The sequence below is a fragment of the Thunnus maccoyii genome, chromosome 1 (assembly GCF_910596095.1).
Source record: "Thunnus maccoyii chromosome 1, fThuMac1.1, whole genome shotgun sequence".
Classification (NCBI taxonomy): Eukaryota; Metazoa; Chordata; class Actinopteri; order Scombriformes; family Scombridae; genus Thunnus; species Thunnus maccoyii.
This window is the reverse complement of record NC_056533.1, coordinates 38,904,633-38,922,638: the sequence shown is the minus strand read 5'-3', so window position 1 is coordinate 38,922,638 and position 18,006 is coordinate 38,904,633. Positions and strand designations below refer to the sequence as shown.

The 18,006-nt window shown below is 38.3% G+C and overlaps 18 non-coding genes across 18 annotated transcripts; all 18 read right to left on the bottom strand.

Moving 5' to 3' along the window:
- Window positions 1–7,710: 7,710 nt before the first annotated feature.
- On the bottom strand, window positions 7,711–7,783 carry trnav-uac. The gene has a single exon. It is a non-coding gene; the product is annotated as a tRNA-Val (tRNA).
- A 457-nt stretch (window positions 7,784–8,240) lies between these two features.
- trnav-uac lies at window positions 8,241–8,313 on the bottom strand. Its single transcript has one exon. It is a non-coding gene; the product is annotated as a tRNA-Val (tRNA).
- A 799-nt stretch (window positions 8,314–9,112) lies between these two features.
- trnav-uac lies at window positions 9,113–9,185 on the bottom strand. The gene has a single exon. It is a non-coding gene; the product is annotated as a tRNA-Val (tRNA).
- Window positions 9,186–9,484: 299 nt separating this feature from the next.
- On the bottom strand, window positions 9,485–9,557 carry trnav-uac. Its single transcript has one exon. It is a non-coding gene; the product is annotated as a tRNA-Val (tRNA).
- A 270-nt stretch (window positions 9,558–9,827) lies between these two features.
- Window positions 9,828–9,900, bottom strand: trnav-uac. The gene has a single exon. It is a non-coding gene; the product is annotated as a tRNA-Val (tRNA).
- An 809-nt stretch (window positions 9,901–10,709) lies between these two features.
- On the bottom strand, window positions 10,710–10,782 carry trnav-uac. The gene has a single exon. It is a non-coding gene; the product is annotated as a tRNA-Val (tRNA).
- A 495-nt stretch (window positions 10,783–11,277) lies between these two features.
- Window positions 11,278–11,350, bottom strand: trnav-uac. Its single transcript has one exon. It is a non-coding gene; the product is annotated as a tRNA-Val (tRNA).
- A 270-nt stretch (window positions 11,351–11,620) lies between these two features.
- On the bottom strand, window positions 11,621–11,693 carry trnav-uac. The gene has a single exon. It is a non-coding gene; the product is annotated as a tRNA-Val (tRNA).
- An 809-nt stretch (window positions 11,694–12,502) lies between these two features.
- On the bottom strand, window positions 12,503–12,575 carry trnav-uac. Its single transcript has one exon. It is a non-coding gene; the product is annotated as a tRNA-Val (tRNA).
- Window positions 12,576–13,070: 495 nt separating this feature from the next.
- trnav-uac lies at window positions 13,071–13,143 on the bottom strand. The gene has a single exon. It is a non-coding gene; the product is annotated as a tRNA-Val (tRNA).
- Window positions 13,144–13,870: 727 nt separating this feature from the next.
- On the bottom strand, window positions 13,871–13,943 carry trnav-uac. The gene has a single exon. It is a non-coding gene; the product is annotated as a tRNA-Val (tRNA).
- Window positions 13,944–14,136: 193 nt separating this feature from the next.
- Window positions 14,137–14,209, bottom strand: trnav-uac. Its single transcript has one exon. It is a non-coding gene; the product is annotated as a tRNA-Val (tRNA).
- Window positions 14,210–14,694: 485 nt separating this feature from the next.
- trnav-uac lies at window positions 14,695–14,767 on the bottom strand. Its single transcript has one exon. It is a non-coding gene; the product is annotated as a tRNA-Val (tRNA).
- Window positions 14,768–15,818: 1,051 nt separating this feature from the next.
- On the bottom strand, window positions 15,819–15,891 carry trnav-uac. The gene has a single exon. It is a non-coding gene; the product is annotated as a tRNA-Val (tRNA).
- A 275-nt stretch (window positions 15,892–16,166) lies between these two features.
- On the bottom strand, window positions 16,167–16,239 carry trnav-uac. The gene has a single exon. It is a non-coding gene; the product is annotated as a tRNA-Val (tRNA).
- A 286-nt stretch (window positions 16,240–16,525) lies between these two features.
- trnav-uac lies at window positions 16,526–16,598 on the bottom strand. The gene has a single exon. It is a non-coding gene; the product is annotated as a tRNA-Val (tRNA).
- A 276-nt stretch (window positions 16,599–16,874) lies between these two features.
- Window positions 16,875–16,947, bottom strand: trnav-uac. Its single transcript has one exon. It is a non-coding gene; the product is annotated as a tRNA-Val (tRNA).
- A 444-nt stretch (window positions 16,948–17,391) lies between these two features.
- Window positions 17,392–17,464, bottom strand: trnav-uac. Its single transcript has one exon. It is a non-coding gene; the product is annotated as a tRNA-Val (tRNA).
- Between the last annotated feature and the right edge of the window lie 542 nt (window positions 17,465–18,006).

Sequence of the window (18,006 nt, the reverse complement as noted above, 5' to 3'; positions counted from 1 at the left end):
CCGCCAGCGAAGAGCGAGAGGTGATAGAGGTGATGTGTTCGGCATTCAGTTAGAGGCGGTAAATAAATTTCAATCAGGAGAGACTCAGTTTTACATTGTGAACGGTGTTTATTGAACAGCATGATAATGAATGTAAAAGTCTTTGGCTAGTCTAGACACTGGTGGCGGTGATGGAGAGAGTCATTCACACTAGTTTGACTCCAAACAGCCGATATACTAACCGTAAAGACATGCAGCTACATAGAAATAGACGCACCAACCGTGTTCTTTGTCATAGTGAGTTTGTGTTCAACTCAACATGAAATGCATTGAAATAATTGAGAATCATCCTCTGTGGACCATGAATATCTCTGACATACTGAGTGACATATATGTTTCATTGGATTCATGTTTAAAGTGACTGAGGATGGAGCTCGTTCAGTCTCGTACTGGAGTGATACCGCAGTGATGTTGTTCTGAGTCATTTGTCGGGTCAGCAGTGAAACTTCGGATCCATTTTTCTCGGCGTTCCTGGGAGCTCTGCAGCCTGCGGCCTTCGCAGAGCAGCAGAGATATTTCAGATGTTTCAGGAGTCTCCTCGGGGGACGAGGAGCCGGCCTCTCTCTCTCTCTCTCTCTCCGTCTCCTCTGTCCTGTTTTTAGCTGCTGAATGTCTGGAGACGCTGCTGTGATTTATTCAGCCTCTCCGTTGCTGCTCAGGTGAGAGTCGACTGTACCAACAGGATGAATGAACGGCTGTCACACCTGCTCACACACACACATTCACACACACACACACACACACACACATGCAGGTTTATTTTAGTCTGAAGACAGAACAGACAGGACTGTCTCTTAGATTATTGACTGAACATCCACTGAAGGCTGACTGAGCTGTGAGCCGGTTTACATTTAGACATTTAGTCTTAGAGCAGGTGAAACATGAATGACTCCATTCAGGAGTCAGTGGCAGCAAACACTGAGAAGTGTAAACACTGAAAGCAGCTGAAGTGTCAGTTGAAGCTGTAAAACTGAAAGACGCTGAATTGTAATTAGAGATTAGAGGACTGAAAGAGGTTGATGCGTCGTTGAACATAACATCACTGTAAGGGGTTGAAGTGTCGTCTTCAAGTTTGAAGCACTGAAACACGTCAATGAGTCATTGACTTTGTATTTAAGTTCTTTGAGAAACTGAAATTTACATATTGCAAAGTCAAGAGGTTGTGATGTTAGTGAAGCTGTAAACAGAACCGTGTTCCCGCTCACTACGGTAGCAATGGCCTTCATGATGAAGCAACCCAGTCACCAGAAGAAAACGTTGGCATTTCTGCAAACCACAGAAACGTTGAATATCTACGTTTCAACACGTGAAATACATATCATATTAACATTTCTACCCGTTGAATAATGATGTTTTATGGTTTGACAACGCTCTGATTAGGTTTAGACACAAAGGCCACTTGGTTAGGGTTAGGGTTAGGTTAGGGTTAGGTTAGGGTAAGGGTTAGGTTAGGGTTAGAGTAGGGTTAGGTTAGGGTTAGGGTTAGGGTTAGGTTAGGGTTAGGTTAGGGTTAGGTTAGGGTTAGGGTTAGGTTAGGGTTAGGGTTAGGGTTAGGGTTAGGTTAGGGTTAGGTTAGGGTTAGGGTTAGGTTAGGGGTTAGGGTTAGGTTAGGGGTTAGGGTTAGGGTTAGGTTAGGGTTAGGGTAAGGGTTAGGTTAGGGTTAGATTAGGGTTAGGTTAGGGTTAGGGTTAGGTTAGGGTTAGGTTAGGGTTAGGGTTAGGTTAGGGTTAGGGTTAGGGTTAGGGGTTAAGGTTAGGGTTAGGGTTAGGTTAGGTTAGGGTTAGGGTTAGGTTAGGGTTAGGGTTAGGTTAGGGGTTAGGGTTAGGTTAGGTTAGGGTTAGGGGTTAGGGTTAGGGTTAGGGTTAGGTTAGGTTAGGGTTAGGGTTAGGTTAGGGGTTAGGGTTAGGTTAAGGTTAGGGGTTAGGGTTAGATTAGGGTTAGGTTAGGGTTAGATTAGGGTTAGGTTAGGGTTAGGGTTAGGGTTAGGTTAGGGTTAGGTTAGGGGTTAGGGGTTAGGGGTTAGGGTTAGGGTTAGGTTAAGGTTAGGGGTTAGGGTTAGGTTAGGGTTAGGTTAGGGTTAGATTAGGGTTAGGTTAGGGTTAGGGTTAGATTAGGGTTAGGTTAGGGTTAGGGTTAGGGTTAGATTAGGGTTAGGTTAGGGTTAGGGTTAGGGTTAGATTAGGGTTAGGTTAGGGTTAGGGTTAGGGTTAGATTAGGGTTAGGTTAGGGTTAGGTTAGGGTTAGGTTAGGGGTTAGGGTTAGGGTTAGGTTAAGGTTAGGGGTTAGGGTTAGGTTAGGGGTTAGGTTAGGGTTAGGGTTAGGGTTAGATTAGGGTTAGGTTAGGGTTAGATTAGGGTTAGGTTAGGGTTAGGGTTAGGGTTAGGTTAGGGTTAGGTTAGGGGTTAGGGGTTAGGGTTAGGGTTAGGTTAAGGTTAGGGGTTAGGGTTAGGTTAGGGGTTAGGTTTAGGTTAGGGTTAGGGTTAGGGTTAGGAGTTAGGAGTTAGGGTCAGGGTTAGGGGCTAGGTTAGGGTTAGGGTTAGGGGTTATGGTTAGGGTTACTGTCTCACAAAAAAAGACGGTTTTCTCGCCAGAAAAATGGCTGCAAATGTCCCAACGTCTCGTTAAAAACACCCGCTTTTGTCAGTTGAAACAGGAAGCGGACATTGGTTTCAGTTTCAAGGTGGTCCTGAACCGTTTTCTCCACTGATTTCCAACCATCCACCTGCCCCTCCTCCTCCTATATAGGAAAGATCAACTCATACAGATCACATGTGAACTACGTCACTTTAGAAATGTTGATATGATACGTCTTGTTGAAATGTTAATATGCTACGTATTTCACGTGTTGAAACGTAGATATTCAACATTTCTGTGGTTTGCAGAAACGTACAGTGCCAACGTTTTATTCTGGTGACCAGGCTGGATGAAGGAACATGTGATCCAGTGCAGCGGTGTGACTCTCTGACGTGTTTTTAATAGTTTCTGGAACAACAACGGAGGAATAAGATATATCAGATTGTTGGTAGATCAGTTCATTGTTGGTTTGGATCCAAACATGAGATTTGTTTACAAGAAGAAAAATATAGAAAATCACTAGAATTATCTTTTAACCATATTTTATTCATCATAACCACAATGTTTCACCAACTTTCACTGTAGTTGCCTTGTGTAAATATTAGAAAGCAAGAATTTGAAATTATCACTGAACATAATCCTGAGTCCAGCATGTCTTTAAGGTTGGAGAGAAGGTTTTTTATTTTAAGAGTCAACATCTGCCAGCTTCCTGTGGAGATGAAATAGATAATAGCAAGCTGATACAGATATGAAGCTGAGACACTGAGGCACAATATTAAACTCTGTCAACAAGAAAAAAAACTACCTGACATCGACGACACTGAGTCAGGCAGAGCAGGAAGCATCAACAGGACGAGATGATGAGATGAATAAAACAGGCGGCTGCTGCACTGCTGACGTAATTACAATGTATTACATATTACAATATGTCACTTATAGTAATATGTGCAGGGTGTGCGTGTTCCAGTACACCCACCGTTGCTGCTACAACATGAGAACACATCTGTATTAAATCTTATTAGGCAGAAGTCACATTTACCCACTTTTTCACCTCCCAGTTCAATAAAAACAGTTCACATCTCTGTATGAATCCCTTCTGGTTTCTGTCCCTCTGTACAGTATCTTCCTGTTCCTTCCTCTCGCAGTCGCAGCTCTTACCAGATTCCACCCAACAAACTCCCATCGCAGTGTTTATTTCGGTCGCCCGCGGCAAGGATACGGATAAAAGGATTAACTTATCGTCTACCAGTTTAGAGCTCTTAAACTCAGCCTGACGGCCCCCCTGAAAATTGAAAAGATGGATGCCAGCGAGGCTCCATTCAGTACACGTTAAATTAATTTCCCCTGTTCATTACACAGAGGAGCGTTGATGTTTAAAGCCTCAACAGTTTGGAGGTTGAAAGGCAAAGCAAGTTTATTTATACACCACATCTCTCAGCAACAAGGCAATTCAAAGTGCTTTACATAAAACATTAAAAACATTAATGTAAAGTGCAAAAGAAACACATCATAAATACGACCAAATACAGTCATTAAAGAGCTGCTGTAAGAGAACAGAGAATAAAAACAAGCTGAAATAGAATAAGACATAAAACACAAGAATAAAAGTTACAGTTCAGTGGAAGAAATTAATAATTATTTGATTTAATAAAAGGCAAACGGAAAAGTCTTCAGCCTTGATTTAAAAGACAAAGAAGAAGAAGAGAGTTGCAGCAGATCTGCAGTTTGTTCAGATATGTGGAGCATAAAAACTGAACACTGCTTCTCCAGGTTTAGTTTTGGACTCTGGGGACAGAAAGCAGACCTGATCCAGACCTGATCCAGACCTGATCCAGACCATCTGAGAGGTCTGGATGCTTCATAACGTAGCAGCAGATCAGAAATGTCTTTTAAACTAACAGCAGTATTTTGAAATCAATTCTCTGACAGACAGGAAGATCTGAGAACTGGAGTGATGTGATCCCGTGATCCACTTTCTTGGTCTTAATGAGGACTCAAGCTACAGTGTTCACGTCAACATCAAAGTATTAATTATGACTGAGAAACTCAGATTTTTTTGAAAGCACTGATATATCCGACTTGACACTCAATAACACAGAAATGCCTGAAAACCATAAAAACATGGACGCCAAAGTCCATCATTCAGTGTAATTAAAGCCAGATTTAATGGACGTAATGTAATTTTGTCAGTTGACATGAATGCTTGCAAAATCCTTAACATGGAATTTTTCTGATGTAACCTGTGAATGTCTGGAGCTTATAGGCAATGGTTGCAAAAAACATAAATATTGAATAAACAACGATATTACAATCCGTCCTTATCTAAACATATAAAGCGAGACACACAACAAACAAACTGTTCTGAGAAGGTTCTGCTCCAGAGCTGGATTTGTACGTATTAATCAGAGTTACACATGTTCATTGGATTTTGATATATTATATTCAATAAAAACAAAGGCATACCTAGAAAGATATGGACATTTTCAGGATTTATTGCAAGAATAAATGAATGTCTTGAATGGCTGCAGTTCACATCTCGATCAAAACACCAAAAAAGTGAAATTGATTCAATTTACAGACACAAAAAAGAAAAGAAAAGCAGCAAATTCTCTCATTTCAGAAGCTAAAACCAAGTAATTAATATTGTCATAACTTTATCATTTGACTAATCAATAATCCAAAAATGTTTTTGTGATGACTCATCAATAGATCTCACTGTAAAAAACTGAGGTAAACAAACAAACAAGCATCAGTAAACAGACAAACACACAATTCAGCAGCTCATCACTGACACCCAGTCTGTTCCCAGCAGATGACGGTGTTACATAATGACTGTCTGATGTAACACACACACACACACACACACACACACACACACAGTTTCATCACTACGAGCCACTACCAACACATTACACGCTCATTTCATACAGTGGTATTATAAAAATAGAGATTATAGCTGCTGTAAAAAAAAAAAAAAAAGAAAAAATCATTTTTAAATTAAAACTTCTCTCTTTTCATAAATATATTTTTGATGACTCATCTTCAACTTGGTATGATTTGGGACGAGTCTCTGACCCGTCATATAAAACAGCACCTAGACTGTTAGCTAGTGATGCTAGCTGTTAGCTTTCATTTGGCAAAAACTGTGTTTACATTTGCAAAGAACGTGATGATTTATTAATTTCTCCCGTCTTATTCTCCTTCTGTGATTATTGCGCCATAATTACATAGCCACGCCCACTTTTGAGTGATCCAATCAGATCTGTCGGATTGTATTTAAACGCCTCTTGCAACTAAACGCTGCCCACATATATTGTGTCACATGACTAGAGGCACTCTAACCTCTGTTTCACTGTGACTTTAAGGATAAAAGATTAATTGATTAATAAACGTTACTTACAGCCCTCCTGTTGTGTCATATAGGCTTCAGAAATAAACTGAATAAGTAAGTTTTCTTAGTTTACTTCTGTATACTGTGTATTTAGTATTTTTTATTTAGACTTTTGGACATGATTACTCATCACTGTCAGCGGTATCAAGCGTTCAATCAGCTGAACGTGCACATCAGCTGCCTGCTGAAAGTCACGTCCTCATCGGACAGGACGCACTTTTAGTCACATCTTATCAAACATCAAGATCTGATCTCGCATCACAAAGCATCACATGAACGATGTGAGAAAGTCACACACTGTTTGTTCTGCTTGCGCCAGAAAAACACTCTGCAACACTTTCACCTTCAGTGACCTGAAAGGAATTTCCATTCATCTTCAACCTGAACCTTAAAGCTCAGGGGAGGATTATTTAATGTTACAGTAGCTTTGAGATGAGTAACTCTGTAGTAATAATAATAATAATAAACTTTATAGGACGTTTCAAAACAGAGTTACAAAGTGCTTTACAATAACAAAACACAGAAGATTGAAAATAAATAAAACACAAAGTATATAAAGTAATAAATAATTCACTGAAAAGCAATTCTTAGTTTGTAAAAAGGCAAAGTCTCTATTGCATCTACTCTCATCTGTCAGTCGCTGCTAGTCGTCACAGTTAACACGGTTAATGTCAGATGTAGGAGCTCCGGTTGAAAAAGTAAAGGTCACTTTTATGGTCGTTCATAACTGGTTCTTATGACATGTTTCCCATTGTCCAATAAACACGTCTGAATGAGTGTGAAGTCACCTCATGACTTGTTCACAACTAGCCGATACAGGAAGTAAAAGATTGAAAACTCTGATTTGCAATGAAAAAGCAGCCAAAGTGAAGCACGGGAATGTAAAACACCAGTATGACACCAAAAACTGCCACTAAAAAGACTGTAACGTTAAAAGATATATGTTTGATTTGACTCATTTGGATGCTGAAGCTTCATATTAGCTTCAGATAAACCTACTTCCATTGTAAATGCATTATGAAGGGATCTTCCTCTTCAGTATGAACAGGAGGATTTGTGAACCCGTCCTTTACCTAACACGTCTACAGTTCAGTCACATGTAAAGCCATGTACTGTATATGTATATATGACTATGTGACAGAGATTCAGGTCATGTGTGTGTCATGTAAATAATGTGAAGTAAATCTGTTATGAAACCACAGAGATGGAATCACACACAAACATGTACACAGTTAGAATATCTTCAGTCTGTCAGCGTCACGTCTGACTGCAGAACAGAGCAGCAGTTAGTGTTGAGATAACACACACAAACACACACAAACACACACACACACACAAACACACACACACAAACACACACACACAAACACACACAGTCACAGGGTTGTGTTTACCCCTGAGGCCTTTACACACACACACACCCAGATCTTGTCAGCACTGGATGAAAACCTACTGTAGTGTCACTTGTCAAGAGAAATGCAGCTTTGTTTATTAATTAACTGCAATTTATTATTATATATTAAGTTCGTCCTGAATTTTATCATTTTTAAGAGTGATTTGACTTTTGGCTGTTTTTTTACATCAGTATATTAAGGCTGAGCTCAGGTTAGTATTTTGGTTAATTTAAGGTTTAGTTCAGGCTTCTTTTTGATTGTACTGTTAGATAACACAACTGGTTTGAGTCATGCAGCAATATGTCAGAGTTCTGGTTCCACTGGGGTTTGAACCCAGGACCTTCTGCGTGTAAAGCAGACGTGATGACCACTACACTATGGAACCACTGCGTTGTGATATTTTCAGGTCTAATCTGTGTATATAAGTGTTTCTGACTATAGTCCAGCAGTCAAAAGTGGTTTAGGTCAATTTATTTTAGTTTACAGTAAAGAAATAAATTAGTAACATGAGAGAAGACTGTGAGAAAGAAGGACTCAGGGTTTCTTATTTTATGAAACTAGATGATCTTTGATGCGGCTTTGTCTCAGTAAGTTGGGCAGGAGGTCCCCTAATCAGTAGGTTGGTGGTTTATTTCCCGTCCACATGTCAGTGTCCTTGTTCAAGATACAGAACCCCAAACTGTAGTAAAGAAACTATAAGCAAAGATAAGGAATAACAGCATTTCTGGTTGAATTGAGGTTAAAGCATTTTTAGTTGCAGCAAGCATTAGGTCAAGCGTTTGGTTACATGCATCTGTTGACTCTACAATTGACTTTAGCAGTCTGACAACATGACAGAGTTCTGGTTCCACTGGGGATTGAACCCAGGAACTTCTGCGTGTAAAGCAGACGTGATGACCACTACACTATGGAACCACTGACATGAGCCTTTTTCTACTAAAATCACACATTTTTATGTCACTTCTTGTGAAATGTGACAGGCCTCCTTTTAGAAATGAGACTATAAATGTCTATATTTATCAAAAGTGTGCATTTAGTTCAGGCTGTTATGTATTTATTTAAGCTGAGGTTGCATCAAGTATTTCTAAAGGTTATTGATGAGCTCTACATTTGAGGATTCCACAACGAACTGTAAATCATGCAGCAGTTTGACAGAGTTCTGGTTCCACTGGGGATTGAACCCAGGACCTTCTGCGTGTAAAGCAGACGTGATGACTACTTTATTATGGAACCACTGACATGTAAAGTTTTATAATATAATCTGGGTACAGAAATGATTCTGACTGTAGTCTAGTGGTGAAAAGTGGTTTAGGTAGAGTTTTTCCTTCAGTTTACAGGAAAGAAATAAAAAAGAAAATTAGGGAAAACCACATTTTGGTTTAATTTGAGCATTTATTTAAAGCTACCTTTAAACCTTTTGGTTTTCAATCAATCATACACCTGTTTACACCACAATTGATTGTAGTAGTCTGGCAACTGTTTAGGTCAAGTATTTATAACCCAGGACCTTCTGCGTGTAAAGCAGACGTGATGACCACTACACTATGGAACCAGGGCTTTTGTTTATTTATACCAAAACCATGTAATTTCCACCTAAACATGACAGGCCCAGTTTTTTAAACTGAGACTATAAATGTTGATGCTGATCTAGACATAATCTTGTCCTTAAAAACAATATGTTGCATCCCAAGTACGTGACAAGAAGAATGAGTTCTGGTTCTACTGGGGATTGAACCCAGGACCTTCTGCGTGTAAAGCAGATGTGATGACCACTACACTACAGAACCACTGACATGACTGTTTTTCTACTAAAATCACACATTTTTATGTCACTTCTTGCGGAACGTTACAGGCCTACTTTTTTAAATGAGACTATAAATGTCTATATTTATCAATTACCAAAATATGTGCATTCAGCTCAGGCCTAAATGTATGTAGTAGAGTTTAACTTACATATTAGGGAGGATATTTTACCTTTTGGTTGGGCTGAGTTTGCATCAAGTTTTCTTAAAGTAATTGTAATTGTTGAACTCTATATTTGATAATTAACAATTGACTTTAGCAATCTGACAACATGACAGAGCTCTGGTTCCACTGGGGTTTGAACCCAGGACCTTCTGCGTGTAAAGCAGACGTGATGACCACTACACTATGGAACCACTAACGTGAGTGTTTTTCTACTAAAATCGCTCATTTTCACTTCTTGTGATATGTGACGGGGATGTGTTTTGAAATTAGACTATAAATGTCTATATTTATTAAATAACATTTAGCTCAAGCCTAAATTTATGTAGTAGATTTTGGTAACATATTACAACAGACATTGCACCTTTTGGTTGAGCTGAGGTGCATGAAGTTTTTCCTAAGGTAATTGTTGTATTTGTGTATTCCACAAGTGACTTTAATCATGCAGCAGTTTAAAAGAGTTCTGGTTCCACTGGGGATTGAACCCAGGACCTTCTGCGTGTAAAGCAGACGTGATGACCACTACACTATGGAACCAGGGCTTTTTTTTACCAAAACCACACGTTTTCATGTAATTTCCTCTAAAACGTGACAAGCCCAGTTTTTTAAACTATAAATGTTGATGCTGACATAGACATAATATCATCATTAAAAACAATATGTTGCATCCCAACACTGTTCCATACTTAGATACTGGAACACTTCCAATCTGCTGTCACTTTTATTTGTGAGAACCACTGACATGAAATTCTTTCTACTAAAACCACACATTTTTATTTAATTTCTTTTGAAAGGTGACAAGTCTATTTTTTTAAATGAGACTATAAATGTCTATATTTGTCAAATAGCAAAACAAAATGTATTTAGCTCGAACCTAAGTTTATTAAGTAGAGTTTAGGTAACATAATAGGGAGGATGTTGTATATTTTGGTTGAGCTGAGGTTGCATCAAGTTTTTTGTAGATAGTTGTCAAACTCTACATTTGTGAATCTCACAACTGACTTTAGTCATGCAGTAATTTGACAGAGTACTGGTTTCTCTGGGAATTGAACCCAGGACCTTCTGTGTGTAAAGCAGACTTGATGATCACTAAAATATGGAACCAATGTACTATGATGTTTTCAGGTCTAATCTGTGTATAGAAGTGCTTTTGACTATAGTCTAGCAGTCAAAAGTGGTTTAGGTCAATTTGTTTTAATTTAGATTTAATTGATTTAGAGTAATGAAATAAATTAGCAACATGAGGGAAGACATTGAGAAAGAAGGACTTCACATTTTGGTTGAGTTACAATTGAGTAGGGCAGCCTGTCAACTCTAGTCATGAGGCAGTTCTTATGACAGAGTTCTGGCTCCACTGGGGATTGAACCCAGGACCTTCTGCGTGTAAAGCAGACGTGATGACTACTACACTATGGAACCAGGGCCTTTGTTTTTTTCATACCAAAACCACACATTTCATATAATTTCCTCTAAAATGTGACAGGCCCAGTTTTTTAAACTGAAACTATAAATGTTGATGCTGATCTAGACATAATCTTATCATTAAAAACAACATGTTGCGTCTCAACACTGTTCCATACTTAGATATTGTAACTCTTACAATCTGCAGTCACTTTTTGTTGTGAGAATATGTTAGTTAAGGTTATATTTACATCAGGTTTTCTTAGTTTATGAAACAGGATTAGCTTTGTTGGTTCCACAATTGACTTCAACCAAGTTAAGGTGATTACTGGTTGTGATTACAGAACCCCAAATTGCAGTACAGAAATTATAAAAAAAAACAAAAAAACATAAGGAACAATGACATTGCTGGTTGAATTGAGGTTAAAGCTTTTTTAGTTAAGTAAAGTTTAGATTATATGCATTTGATGACTCTACAACTGACTTTAGCAGTCCGACAACATGACAGAGTTCTGGTTCCACTGGGGATTGAACCCAGGACCTTCTGCGTGTAAAGCAGACGTGATGACCACTACACTATGGAACCACTAACGTGAGTGTTTTTCTACTAAAATCGCTCATTTTCACTTCTTGTGATATGTGACGGGGATGTGTTTTGAAATTAGACTATAAATGTCTATATTTATTAAATAACATTTAGCTCAAGCCTAAATTTATGTAGTAGATTTTGGTAACATATTACAACAGACATTGCACCTTTTGGTTGAGCTGAGGTGCATGAAGTTTTTCCTAAGGTAATTGTTGTATTTGTGTATTCCACAAGTGACTTTAATCATGCAGCAGTTTAAAAGAGTTCTGGTTCCACTGGGGATTGAACCCAGGACCTTCTGCGTGTAAAGCAGACGTGATGACCACTACACTATGGAACCAGGGCTTTTTTTTACCAAAACCACACGTTTTCATGTAATTTCCTCTAAAACGTGACAAGCCCAGTTTTTTAAACTATAAATGTTGATGCTGACATAGACATAATATCATCATTAAAAACAATATGTTGCATCCCAACACTGTTCCATACTTAGATACTGGAACACTTCCAATCTGCTGTCACTTTTATTTGTGAGAACCACTGACATGAAATTCTTTCTACTAAAACCACACATTTTTATTTAATTTCTTTTGAAAGGTGACAAGTCTATTTTTTTAAATGAGACTATAAATGTCTATATTTGTCAAATAGCAAAACAAAATGTATTTAGCTCGAACCTAAGTTTATTAAGTAGAGTTTAGGTAACATAATAGGGAGGATGTTGTATATTTTGGTTGAGCTGAGGTTGCATCAAGTTTTTTGTAGATAGTTGTCAAACTCTACATTTGTGAATCTCACAACTGACTTTAGTCATGCAGTAATTTGACAGAGTACTGGTTTCTCTGGGAATTGAACCCAGGACCTTCTGTGTGTAAAGCAGACTTGATGATCACTAAAATATGGAACCAATGTACTATGATGTTTTCAGGTCTAATCTGTGTATAGAAGTGCTTTTGACTATAGTCTAGCAGTCAAAAGTGGTTTAGGTCAATTTGTTTTAATTTAGATTTAATTGATTTAGAGTAATGAAATAAATTAGCAACATGAGGGAAGACATTGAGAAAGAAGGACTTCACATTTTGGTTGAGTTACAATTGAGTAGGGCAGCCTGTCAACTCTAGTCATGAGGCAGTTCTTATGACAGAGTTCTGGCTCCACTGGGGATTGAACCCAGGACCTTCTGCGTGTAAAGCAGACGTGATGACTACTACACTATGGAACCAGGGCCTTTGTTTTTTTCATACCAAAACCACACATTTCATATAATTTCCTCTAAAATGTGACAGGCCCAGTTTTTTAAACTGAAACTATAAATGTTGATGCTGATCTAGACATAATCTTATCATTAAAAACAACATGTTGCGTCTCAACACTGTTCCATACTTAGATATTGTAACTCTTACAATCTGCAGTCACTTTTTGTTGTGAGAATATGTTAGTTAAGGTTATATTTACATCAGGTTTTCTTAGTTTATGAAACAGGATTAGCTTTGTTGGTTCCACAATTGACTTCAACCAAGTTAAGGTGATTACTGGTTGTGATTACAGAACCCCAAATTGCAGTACAGAAATTATAAAAAAAAACAAAAAAACATAAGGAACAATGACATTGCTGGTTGAATTGAGGTTAAAGCTTTTTTAGTTAAGTAAAGTTTAGATTATATGCATTTGATGACTCTACAACTGACTTTAGCAGTCCGACAACATGACAGAGTTCTGGTTCCACTGGGGATTGAACCCAGGACCTTCTGCGTGTAAAGCAGATGTGATGACCACTACACTATGGAACCACGGACATAAGCCTTTTCCTACTAAAACCACACATTTTTATGTTACTTCTTGTGAAACGTGACAGGCCTACTTTTTAAAATAAGACTATAAATGTCTGTATTTATCAAATAACAAAACCAATTTGTATTCAGCTCAATCCTAAATTGAAAACACCTTGTTGATTGCACAATTGATTTGAAGTATGGGACAAAATGACAAAGTTCTGGTTCCACTGGGGATTGAGCCTAGGACCTTGTGCATGTAAAGCAGACATGATAACCACCGGATTGTGAACTTCTGCTTATTAAGAAGTGTTCATGATTAATCTGTGTATAAAATAAAACACTACTATAACATTTTAATACTGGGTTCCACTGACAGATACCTGCAGGCCTCCAATCTGCAGGTATGAAAACATTTTGTGCTAGTATTAATGAGAATATCTTGGTTAAGGCAAGATTTAGATCAGGGTTTCTTATTTAATGAAACAAGATGATCTTTGATGCGGCTTTGTCTCAGTAAGTTGGGCAGGTTGTCCCCTAATCAGTAGGTTGGTGGTCTAATTCCCGTCCACATGTCAGTGTCCTTGTTCAAGATACAGAACCCCAAACTGTAGTAAAGAAACTATAAGCAAACATAAGGAATGACTGCATTTCTGGTTGAATTTAGGTTAAAGCATTTTTAGTTGCAGCAAGCATTAGTTGACTGTACAATTAACTTAAGCAGTCTAACATCATGACAGACTTCTGGTTCCACTGGGGATTGAACCCAGGACCTTCTGCGTGTAAAGCAGATGTGATGACCACTACACTATGGAACCACCACACGATAACATCTTATGATGTAATCTGGATATAGAAGTGATTCTGACTGTAGTGTAGTGGTGAAAAGTCTGGCAACTGTTTACAGTATTAGTTAGAATATGTAAAGGGAAGGTCTTTGTTACTAAAGGGAAGGACACACCTTGCTGATTGCCCAATTGATTTGAAGTATGGGACAAGATGACAAAGTTCTGGTTCCACTGGGGATTGAACCCAGGACCTTCTGCGTGTAAAGCAGATGTGATGACTACTACACTATGGAACCAGTGGCTTTTGATTTTTTATACCAAAACCATACATTTTCATCTAATTTCTTGTGAGACATGACAGGCCCAGTTTTTAAACTGAAACTATAAATGTTGATGCTGATCTAGACATAATTTTGTCATTAAAACAATATGTTGCATCCCAACACTGTTCCATACTTACATACCATAACTCTTACAATCTGCAGTCACTTTTTGTTGTGAGAATATGTTAGTTAAGGTTATATTTACATCAGGTTTTCTTAGTTTTGGAAACAGGATTACATTTGTTGGTTCCACAATTGACTTCAAGCAAGTTAAGGTGATTACTGGTTGTGATTACAGAACCCCAAATTGCAGTAAAGAAATTATAAGCAAACATAAGGAACAATGACATTGCTGGTTGAGTTGAGGTTAAAGCATTTTTAGTTAGGCCAAAGTTTTGACTACATGCATTTGATGACTCTACAATTGACTTTAGCAATCTGACAACATGACAGAGTTCTGGTTCCACTGGGGATTGAACCCAGGACCTTCTGCGTGTAAAGCAGACGTGATGACCACTACACTATAGAACCACCGCTTTTAAGCTGCTACTTATTAAGAAGTGTTCAGTAGTGATCTGGGTTTAAACTAAAACACTGCTATAACATCTAAACACAGTGGGCTCTTCTCATTTCTCTATTTTGTGCCTCCTCGTCTCCTCTGAGGATGTTTCAGTTCCTAAAATGCATCTCGAGGAGAGAGGAGCGAGGATGCACACGTGTATCCTTTGCGGAAGTCTTTTCGTCACCTGTGCCGTGATGTATAAAAGACACAGCAGGAATATACAACCATTTGTAGTGTGTGTGTGCATGTGTGTGTTAAATAAAAAATAACAACATATGACATCCGTGCATTCCTGTCACATTATACCACGTTGTGATTTGAATTAAAAGTATATAAGTTGCCATGAACACTGTTATGCTCATCTGACATAGAGCATAAAATATAGCGGCTGTATGCTGTAGGCTATAACACAACAATGGACAGATGAAGCAGCTGTGCCAAACATCATATTTAAATGACATGACGGCTCTGAAGCAGGGATGTCTCATTATGTTAAATGCCTGTTGACTCGCCTCCTCTCTTCCTCGCCTCCTCCGCTCGTACCTCAGGTGGGAGGGAATAAGAGGCGAGGAGAGAAGACGAAGGAAGGAACTGAAGATGTACAATCTGAGAAATGAGAAGAGGGTAGTGTTCCACTGACAGATACTGTGAAGCTCCAGTCTTCAGATATGATTTAAAACACACCGTGTTAGTGAGAATATGTTGGTTAAGGCTATATTTAGTCTTATTTTATGAAACAGGATTATCTTTGTTGGTTCCACGGTTGACTTCAAGCAAATAAAGGTGATTACCTCTGCGTGTAAAGTAGATGTGATGACCACACTGGAGCAACTGTATTGTGATCTTCTACTTACTAACAAGTGTTCATGACGATAAGAAACAATAAATGCACATCTCCAATCCACGGGGCTTCAGTTACAGCCAGCTTTAGGTTTCTGACACAGTTTTTGTCTGATGACCATAACATCACACATCTGTTGAATGGAGCAGTCTGTCAACTCTAATCACATGACAGAGCTCTGGTTCCACTGGGGATTGAACCCAGGACCTTCTGCGTGTAAAGCAGACATGATGACCACTACACCATGGAACCACTGTACTGTGATTTTTTTTCTGATCTAATCTGAGTACATAAGTGATTCTGATTGTAGTCTAGTGGTGAAAAATGGTTTAGGTAGAGTTTTTCTTTTAGTTTACAGGAAAGAAATATGGAATTAGGGAAAACCACACTTTGGTTGAGTTTGAGCATTTTAGTTAAAGTTATCTTTAGATTGTGGTTTTCCTGCTATTATCATACAATCATACATTTGTTAACAGTATTAGTTGTTGATTGCACCATTGTTTTGATGTGACAAGATGAGAGAGTTCTGGTTCCACTGGGGATTGAACCCAGGACCTTCTGCGTGTAAAGCAGACGTGATGACCGCTACACTATGGAACCACTGACATGAGTCTTTTTCTACTAAAATCACACATTTTTATGTCACTTCTTGTGAAATGTGGCAGGGATGTGTTTTGAAATTAGACTATAAATGTCTATATTTATTAAATAACAAAAAAATGTGTATCTAGCTCAAGCCTAAAAGTATATAGTAGAGTTTAGGTAAAGAGAATTTTGCACCTTTTGGTTTAGCTGAGGTTGCAGCAAGTTTTTCCTAAGGTAAGTTGAAATCTTTATTAGTGGATTCCACAACTGACTTTAGTCATGCGGCAATCTGACAGAGTTCTGGTTCCACTGGGGATTGAACCCAGGACCTTCTGCGTGTAAAGCAGACGTGATGACCACTACACTATGGAACCAGGCCTTTTGGTTTTTTATACCAAAACCATGTAATTTCCACTAAACCGTGACAGGCCGAATTTTTAAACTGAGGTTGTCCCCTAATCAGTAGGTTGGTGGTTTAATTCCCGTCCACATGTCAGTGTTCTTGTTCAAGATACAGAACCCCAAACTGCAGTAAAGAAACTATAAGCAAACATAAGGAATGACTGCATTTCTGGTTGAATTGAGGTTAAAGCATTTTTAGTTACAGCAAAGCCACTAGGTCAAAGTTCTTGTTACATGTATTTGTTGACTGGTTCCACTGGGGATTGAACCCAGGACCTTCTGCGTGTAAAGCAGACGTGATGACCACTACACTATGGAACCTGTGGCTTTTATGAATCATTTTCATAAATCATAAAATGTGGCAAAAAATGTGGCAGACTATTTTTAAAGTGAGACTATAAACGTTGATGCTGATCTAGACATAATCTTATCATTAAAAACAATATGTTGCATCCCAACACTGTTCCATACTTAGATACTGTAACTCTTATAATCTGCAGTCACTTTTTGTCGTGAGAATATGTTGGTTAAGGTTATATTTACATCAGGTTGTCTTAGTTTATGAAACAGGATAACCTTTGTTGGTTCCACAATTGATTTCAACCAAGTTCAGGTGATTACTGGTTGTGATTACAGAACCCCAAATTGCAGTAAAGATATTATAAGAAAAGAATTTCATTGCATTTTTAGTTTGACAAAGTTTTGGTTACATGCATTTGATGACTCTACAATTGACTTTAGCAATCTGACAACATGACAGAGTTCTGGTTCCACTGGGGATTGAACCCAGGACCTTCTGCGTGTAAAGCAGACGTGATGACCACTACACTATGGAACCACTGACATGAGCCGTTTTCTACTAAAATCACACATTTTTACGTCACTTGTGAAACGTGACAGACCTCCTTTTTGAAATTAGACTATAAATGTCTATATTTATCAAATAACAGAACAATGTGTGTTTAACTCAAGCCTAAATGTATGTATTTATTTAAGCTGAGGTTGCACTTAGTTTTTCTTATGGTAATTGTTGAGCTCTACGTTTGTGGATTCCACAACTGACTTGGTCGACCTGTAATAATAATTAAAATAATAATAATAATCTAAACATGTAGATCTGACCAAGCAATCTGATTGGTCAACAAGACATTTAGAACGTGCTCAAATCAGCATGACAGCACACCTAGCCGTGCTCAAATGAAAAAAGCCTCATCACTAAAAATATCACTCCACTTTTCATAAGAACTACAGACCGTGACATTGCGCTAACAACAGTCACTAGACGACTGGTGGTTGATTTGAATTGTGGAGATATGTGAACTCGGCAAACTTGTTTTTTTCTGTTTCCATTTTCAGCCGTAACTGTAATGTTTGAAGATA